The 8,730-nt window shown below is 46.2% G+C and overlaps 1 long non-coding RNA gene across 1 annotated transcript; it reads right to left on the reverse strand.

The window, feature by feature from the left end:
- Positions 1-3,915: 3,915 nt before the first annotated feature.
- On the reverse strand, positions 3,916-5,687 carry LOC119308046. Its single transcript, XR_005149761.1, has 2 exons — positions 5,330-5,687; positions 3,916-4,907 (listed from the first exon to the last, which is right to left on the reverse strand). It is a non-coding gene; the product is annotated as an uncharacterized LOC119308046 (long non-coding RNA).
- Positions 5,688-8,730: the final 3,043 nt, after the last annotated feature.

The following is an 8,730-nucleotide window of genomic DNA, read 5'->3' on the forward strand; positions in this document are numbered from 1 at the left end:
TGCACACGAGTGTGTGTCTGATCGATTCGTCCATTATTCGTAAGTTATGCATGGTTGTGTGTTGTCTATGGTGGTCGTCGAAGGCTAGCTGGCGACAAGAGCGGTTGTCAATACGTGCCGCATATGCTTCAAAGGCTCGTCATCCATGAGTTCACACTTTACCACCACGCCAGCGTCTGACCGCCCTGGCCTACCGAAACCCCTTCCATCGCTAGCGTGCGCTTTCCACCTAAAACGGTCACCGTCTCTCCAGAACGTCAATGCCGCATTCATCGGACTTAACTATAGGTGCAATTGGTGTGTCACTGACATGCGGGCCAGATGCCCGTTGGGCCCACATGGCAGTAACCCAACACATCTGCAGTTAAGTCACTAAAGCAGCGTCCGTATTCACGCCTGATGAACCTACTCCAGCGCCAGTTGTCCATCCGTCTGCCGCGGCTCATTGCCATTCGCCCGCTATATTAACTTGAGCCCCAGCTCCCAGCCATAGCCAAAGACCCACACTTATTCTCCTCCGGTCCCTTCCTTCTATCGGCACCACTCCAACCATGGCCTCCTGGTGCTCCGAAGCTCTCTTGGACGTACTGTCGCAGGAGCAGACGAGGGACATCGGCGGCTCTGCTTCGGACGCGCTCCAAAGCTCTCTTCGACGTACTGTCACAGGAGCAAAAGAAGGAGATCAACGGCACCCCCCGGTCGCCCTCCGCCGCCATGACCACGAAGCCGGCGCGCGTGCGCGGGCGCAGCCGGTAGCGAGGAAGAGTAGTACACGGTAGGTCGCCACCGCTCTGGTCCCAGGAAGGCCACCGCTACTCCACTTAGTCGACGCCAAGCTTGGTGGGGTAAATATCGGTGGGCGATTAGCCGCTTGACGACGACATGGAGGCGGAAATCTTCAGAACCTTGTGCTCCGGAGGAGGAGGTTATCGAGGCGGATGAGGAGGAGGCAAAGGCAATGGCCGCCTTTCTCGGGTTCATGGCCGGACATGGTGGTCGGGCGCCGGCGATCGTTTAGATTAGGTTTACAATAGGTTTTAGTAGGGTTTGTGCGAAATATGTAATGAATTTCATCCAGTTTGTAGGAAAAGTTTTCGAAATGTAATGAATTTCATCCGGTTAATTTGAAATTTGCTTTGTTTGCACGAATTTCGTCCGGTTAGTTCATATAGTTGTCGAAAGGTATGTGGGCAGCATCGGATGGCATCCATCAGTGTCCTCGGACAGATGCCGGTGTAAATTTGTGGGCCAGCGCTGGAGATGCCCTAACTATCATGCTATAATCACTAACAATGCTCCATTATTTGGCATGGAACAGTTATCCCTCGATCAAAATCAGATCCGCGGTGTTTCGCACTCCTCCCGCGTAAGGGTGTAAACTCTTGCTTACATAAAAATGGAGCAAGTGGACGACACTGTAGCACGTCATATCACTCAACTAGCCCGCCTAACAAGCGGGAAAGCACCGCCCTCGTCATTTTGTTCTGGATTTCTATTGATCGATCGCGCGAAAACGTTACGCTTCGCAAGTTCTAAAGGAAAAGGCGGCACACTTACGACTCGTACGCGTCGCACCCCCGACAGTCCGGCTCGCACGCCACTCACGAGAGGGGACACATGTCTTGCAATTTCACTGATATGTGGGACTGTAATTAAATAAACCGTCGATAGCCGAAATCTAATCGCTCGGCGGGCGTCGGGTGAGGCTGGTCGTAATGGTAGTATCATAGCATGCCAACTAGGCAATTTTTGTGAGGTGTCATAGCATTAAATGAAGAAAGAGATGGTGGAGTATCATATCATGATACCGTATCATAATAAATGCTATGCTACTTTGTGTCATGCATGATAATAAAAGAAGTACTACATGATACTAAAATATGATGCTATGCATTAGGGAGGTAGTATTATACACCGGTATCATATGCATGATACTAGTATATGATACTCCCCATTACAAACAGCCTGAGAAGAGAGAAACGGGGGAGGGAGAAGAGATCGCCTGCCCGCCGCGCATGGACTCCAAGAAATATATGGTGATAATGTGAGGTGGACCATGCTGGAGTCCGGACCACTTCCGGAGCCCGCTCTGACCGCCCTGGCCCCTCAAGACGCTAGCTGCCCGCCGCATGCATGCATAGCAAGTACTAAACAACTGGGCTATAAGCCCGCTTATGTGGAGAAGAGAGAGAGGCATTGACAAAGTCAAGGAGTGGGCTCTGCAAGAGCCCGTCTCTACACGTGCTCCTAGGTATAAAAAAATAATTCTAAAAAAAGGCATAAAAAACAATTGTGTCTAAAAAAAAGAAAGGTAAAAAACATTTGAGAGGAAATAGATAGAGAGAAAGTGAGAAAAAGTTGTAACCTTATAGCCAACCTTATAGACAACAGTATGGTAGCATTACATGAGAAAGGAGGGAATGCTGCACATGCCAAGTTCACTGGGCTGCCGTGTTTCACACTCCTCCGTCGTAACAGTGGAGACAATAGCTTTCATAAAAAAATAAACAATGAATACTCGTTGCTCATCCTCTATATCGTAAATAATACTTTCATTCGCCGACATGTGGGACGTCGACCATCCTGGTCCACCTGCCATGCACAAAATTATCCTGGTCTACCCCGGTCGTATCGCAGGCCCAATCTTTCCCACTGTAAGTTGTTCGGACGAAGGAACCATTATGACTTCGTTGAATTCCGCTTCTTCAAGAAAGCTTACTGTACCCGCAATACTGCTACCACACGCGAAGACTGGACGGCACTGTACCACGTCATATCACTGAAACCCACTAGGCCAAACTAGCCCGCCTAGGTCATCTATTTTGGAACGGAGGGAGTACATCTCTACACTGCTATGATTTTGTGTTATACGTCTCTGTACTTTTGCTACGATTTTCCTACCCTATGAACCAAATGAGGCATGAATGTATCCGTGTCGACTATTGTCTGATTGATCGCTAAGCCTACAATTTTAGGAGTTAGGGCTATTGGTCGATCCACGACGGATAAGTATAAGCATACCACGAGCTATCAGACCCAACGTTTCTCTTCGGTGAGTGTTTTGCAAGTACTATAGTTCGCACAGTAGCTAGCCTACTAACACCAAGAATCATCAAACAAGCCTTGCTGATATGATAAACAGTTCAAACTTACATCTAAGCATGACATATATCTATTTATATATAAAAAGTACATTACGGCCTCGTCGGAAAAAAAAGAAATAGGCTAGAAAATCCCACAATAATTAGGAATATCCGACCATTAGTTTAATAGATCGAAAAACCACAACCGCTAGATTAATTATAACTCTAAAGATGAAGAAATTACCCACCAATGCCATGAAAGATAGAGTCCAAAGTAATTTTTACCGTACATACGTGCTCTATCCAAGCCCCAACGCTCTGTTAGGATCAAAGGCTGCCTCAACATCGTAGGAATTTTTCTAGCAGCCGCCAGCCGCCTTGACACGATCCTACCAGGAAGACAACCCAGGAATTTCCCATCGAGATCTACCCTAGGTACGTGTTTGGCGATTTCTATCCGGGCTCTTGAGCGGCGCCATCATCATGGCTAGCTAAGGATTGATTTTATTCTGTTTCCTAACTATGTGCGTTTCTAGCCGGTGTCAAAGATCAATCCAGTTGTTTGTTGTACATGCATGTCCAGTCGGACGCTAGTAAAGATGGATCGAAGATCAATCCTGATGGATTGATTAGCTTTGATGGGTTTCCACTGGCCGATTAGCTTCAATGGGTTTCCACTGGCCAAAAATACTACGTGCACGCCGCTCTTATTTGCATGCGAGTCCAGCCAATTGAGATCTATATATGCTTTGCCAGTTTGATTCGGTTCTTTACAAATGTTTTTTTTTCTTTTGAGAAATCTCTTTAGACAGCTGTCTCGGGCCAAAAGAACTATGTGCAAAGTTACTATTATAATTATAGATTAATAATGGAAGGTTGCCTCTACATATGCAGTGTAACTTACAATTAAAGCATCACAACCAAGAGGTTGATGATATTTTGCTGCCAAAACACCAAGGGAACAAAGTCTAACTTTAGATTGATTTGTTGTCCCAGGCAGGCGGCTACTACCTTGAGCAATCAGGGCGAGGCGATACCGCGAGAAGGTAATGTTGTGATTTATGAACTCTGGCAATCACGTTAGCAATGGTGCCAGGGCGATGAAACTAGCTGACAAGCTAGCATCAAGTCAGTTTCAGCACGCCCCACAAGTCGGATCCCACCTTCAGAGCCCACCTTCGTCATCGTCTTCCTCCAGCGATCGGCACTTGGACATCACCTTCCTCCAATAGTTGCAAGTGCCCCAGTTTCCTCTGTTGACTCTCCTCGACTGTTATCGGCTCCGTCAAGCAATCACACCACCTCCAGTAAGTAATATGTGCATCAAATTATCTCCAGCATGTATCACCTGCACCAATTTAGATAATTTGCACGGTTCCTGTATATGGCATTGATGAATTCGTTACTAATCATGGATCAATGGATTGGGTTGCTTACCATGATGAAACCAATTGAGGAAGTACAGAAGAACAGACGGACAAGCAGAGAGCAAACTTCAAACATCTGCGAGATGCAAGTCCTTTTGCTATTGTAAGTTATTTCAATTATGTAAGCAATTTCAGAATTATGTATGACTTTTTACATTACTTTTACATGGTCAAATTCTTTCAGTGGTGAGAAGGTAGGGATCACTCTACGGGGATATATTTTAGCAAATATGGTAAATGGAAGTTTGGCACAAAAAACAATCATGACTGTCACTTCCAATTTTATTCAAGTATCAAAGGTGAGAACTTTAAACTATTTTTGCAATACCCCAAATCCAATGTTTCTAATCGTTTATCGATAACCAGGGTGATTATTGGACCCAATAAATGCATGTACCTGCAAAAATAATTTACACATGTCAAAACTTTAAATTTTTGTTTTAAGAAAAACAAATGTCCAATTTTATATTTTAAACTATATGGTATTCTACCTTACCTTACTGGCAGGACATGACAAAAATCATGACCATTTTAGCATTGATGGTACCAATGACGAGGTATTCTCAGCTAAGAAAGAAGGTTCTTTTTTTTATGTTTGAACGGACATGCACCAACAGCTTGGTGCTACAATGCCACATATGCATCTATAAACACAATTAGTTTTCTATTAAAGTTTTCCTAGCAGGGAAAGTATATTATTCACATTCAACTTTTAGTGAGAATGGATTCAAAATCTAAAGGAAAAAACGAAAAATAAAAGGACAGAATGCAAAAATAAGAGAAAAGAATCAACAGAAGACAAGAGGATTAGGAAAGCACCTGGAAGGAACACAGGCTAGGACGACGCATTAGCAAGTGCTAAACTACAAACTTAATCCCCTTGGCTGCACTTATACAAATATATTCTAGATATTCTATATACTTGGAAGTAGTCTGCATTAGCATACAATTGTGTTTACTTTAAGAGTCCATGAGAACATGGATTTAACTTACTATGTGTGCATGCAGACTTATCCAGTTTGGAGACACTGAATGTTTAGTCGTTCTCATCTTAACATTTAATTATGCAAATTATATTGATATTACACCATCCTTTCTCATATGTACTTATTTTTTAATTTCACAAAGAATTGAAAAAGGAGGCTTTTCTTTATGGCGACAATAGAATCGAAAAAGAGGCATACTCGGTAGGTTATGTAGATTCGTAACATGTATGATCCGCATATACATTCCTGAAAATCACCAGGTCCTTATGATAGACCCACGCCTCTTCAACTCGGATTTTCACCTAAATATGAGGACAAACACTCATAGAAACAGCAAATAAATGAGACCAAAGAATTAGCTATCTAAAGAAGAGCTCAAAATATATTACAAAAAGGAATAAAGTTACTAAAAACAAATAAAATGGTTTTTTTAAAAGGGGGGCACGCTATTAACCTGCTGAATAGCAGTATCCACGGACTGTAGGATTGCTGGAATCTCCACTGTATCGCAGTACTAAGTGGCTCAGATGGTAAAACTCGATAGGGCTTTACACATATTGTGCTTCACCCCATGAAACATGGAGAGCCAGAACCGATTTCACTTAACTAATTGTACATTATCAATTTGTAATCTAAGGTGCCGTCATCAATTGTCTCTTTGGGAATTTACAATATAAGAGTGGTACATGCACTCAGGGCAAGGACATGTATACACTGATCAATACAAACCAAAGGATTTGGTCAGACAGAAACAAAGATTTATTAAATGTGGCGCTACTTGCATACATATGAACTAGATGGGTATTGGCTTGAATGTTCGCCGGTGCAGAGGCCATGTCCGTCGCCGTGAACTAGACGGATGCTACCGGCCTTTTATATATCCATAAATACCTGAAAAAATAGTACACTGCAAACTATCTTCAAAATAATAACTGAATTATCTATGCTAACAAGATATGATAGGACGGATATGGTCTACTACTCTGCATAATTACTGGAAACATGCATCAACATTTGACGGAAATAGTTCAAGAATGCCAAGCATCAACACTCTATATCATCTGATATTTCAAGCTTATTACAAAGTACAATTCAATGGTGAGAGGATCCTAGCATCGTTATCTATTATATGTAGCAATCAGACCTAGTTTTACTATTCAATTACTAAAACATAAAGACAATAATTATTTCCTTAATTTGCTGAAAATTAATGGGTGTAGGGGGTCGAACACTACCTATTCCAGTCCCAAGCCCGAAAAAAGTGGAGGGGACATAAACTGATTAAAATTTTGCATTAAGCGGCGTTAGGCGTCCAGAACTTACTATCTTCATTTGGTACATGGACAAGAAGTCAATCTGGATGGAAATCACACCATGTTAGATGTGATGATTGCACGATGTATTGATTCGGTGCAATGTGCACGGTATATATAAGTATAGGTGGGGCCTCTACCTCAATCTATACAACAAACTAGAGAGGTGGGCCTAATGTACAAAAGACAATATACATGCACAAATATCCTACTCAACACCCCCCCGCAGTCGAAGCGGCACCGCGGCTGACGCAAAGACTGGACCGGAACTTCTCAAATGACGCCGTAGGCAAGCCCTTGGTCATGATATCTGCAAATTGTTGGGAAGTAGGAACGTGTAAAACACGAATATGGCCAAGAGCCACCTGTTCCCGAACAAAATGAATATCCAACTCAATATGCTTGGTCCGTCGATGATGCACCGGGTTAGCGGAGAGGTAGACCGCCGAGACGTTGTCGCAGTAGACCACCGTGGCACGGTCAACAGGGCAAGACAGCTCCTGAAGCAGCTGACGAAGCCAGGAACACTCAGCAACGGCGTTGGCCACCGCACGATACTCAGCCTCAGCACTGGAGCGAGAGACCGTAGGCTGCCGCTTGGACGACCACGAGATAAGGGAGGGTCCAAGGTAGACACAATAGCCCGAGGTGGAGCGACGTGTGTCAGGGCAGCCCGCCCAGTCTGCATCGGAGTAGGCTGTGAGGGCGGTGTCGGCGGATGCGTGAAGCGTGACTCCAAGATCCATAGTGCCACAAACATAGCGGAGAATCCGCTTGACAGCGGCCCAGTGAACATCCCGAGGAGCATGCATATGAAGACACACCTGCTGTACTGCATACTGGATCTCTGGCCGAGTCAAAGTGAGGTACTGGAGAGCACCAACAATAGACCGATAGAAAGCAGCATCCGAAGCAGGGGAACCATCTGTGGCGGAGAGCTTGGCCTTCGTATCAACAGGCGTGGCGGCGGGCTTGCAGTTAAGCATGCCAGCGCGCTCCAGGAGCTCATGAGCGTACTTCCGCTGATGAAGAAAGAAGCCAACCGGACGGCGCACCACCTCAACACCGAGGAAGTAGTGCAGAGGACCCAAGTCCTTGATGGCGAACTCAGCGCGAAGACGAGCCGTGAGCTGACTGAGAAGGCCAGCCGTACATGCCGTCAGGATGATGTCGTCGACATATAGCAGCAAGTATGCCGTGTCGGAGCCCTGTTGATAAACGAAGAGAGAAGCGTCCGACCGAGTGGAGCGGAACCCAAGCTGATGAAGAAACGCCACAATGCGCTGGTACCAAGCGCGCGGAGCCTGCTTGAGTCCATACAAGGACCGCGAAAGCAGGCACACGTGGTCGCGAAGTGCTGGATCAACGAACCCGGTGGGCTGCTGGCAGAAGACCTGCTCCTCGAGGTGACCATGAAGGCGTTAGAGACGTCCATTTGGTGCATCGGCCAAGCACGGGAGACCGCAAGGTGGAGAACCGTGCGTATCGTGCCGGGCTTGACGACCGGAGCGAATGTGTCGGTGAAGTCGATGCCAGCACGCTGTCGGAATCCACGAATGACCCAGCGCGCTTTGTAGCGATCAAGGGTACCATCGGGACGGAGCTTGTGTTTGAAGACCCACTTCCCGGTAATCACGTTGGCGTGCCGGGGACGGGGAACAAGCTGCCACGTCCGATTGCGCAACAGGGCATCAAACTCCTCTTGCATCGCAGCCATCCAGAGCGGGTCACGAAGAGCGGCTCGAACGGAGGACGGCAACGGCGACGGCTCAGAGGTGGACGCCGCATGGACGTAGTCATCCGAGGCGTAGCGCGAGCTCGGGCGAAAAACACCCGTACGGGCGCGGGTGACCGGACCGGCCACAGGCGCCGGTGGCGCCGAGGGTGCCGAGGAGGCCGCGGGCACCGGGGGCGCCAACAT

Source organism: Triticum dicoccoides, chromosome 5B (genome assembly GCF_002162155.2).
Source record: "Triticum dicoccoides isolate Atlit2015 ecotype Zavitan chromosome 5B, WEW_v2.0, whole genome shotgun sequence".
Lineage (NCBI taxonomy): Eukaryota > Viridiplantae > Streptophyta > Magnoliopsida > Poales > Poaceae > Triticum > Triticum dicoccoides.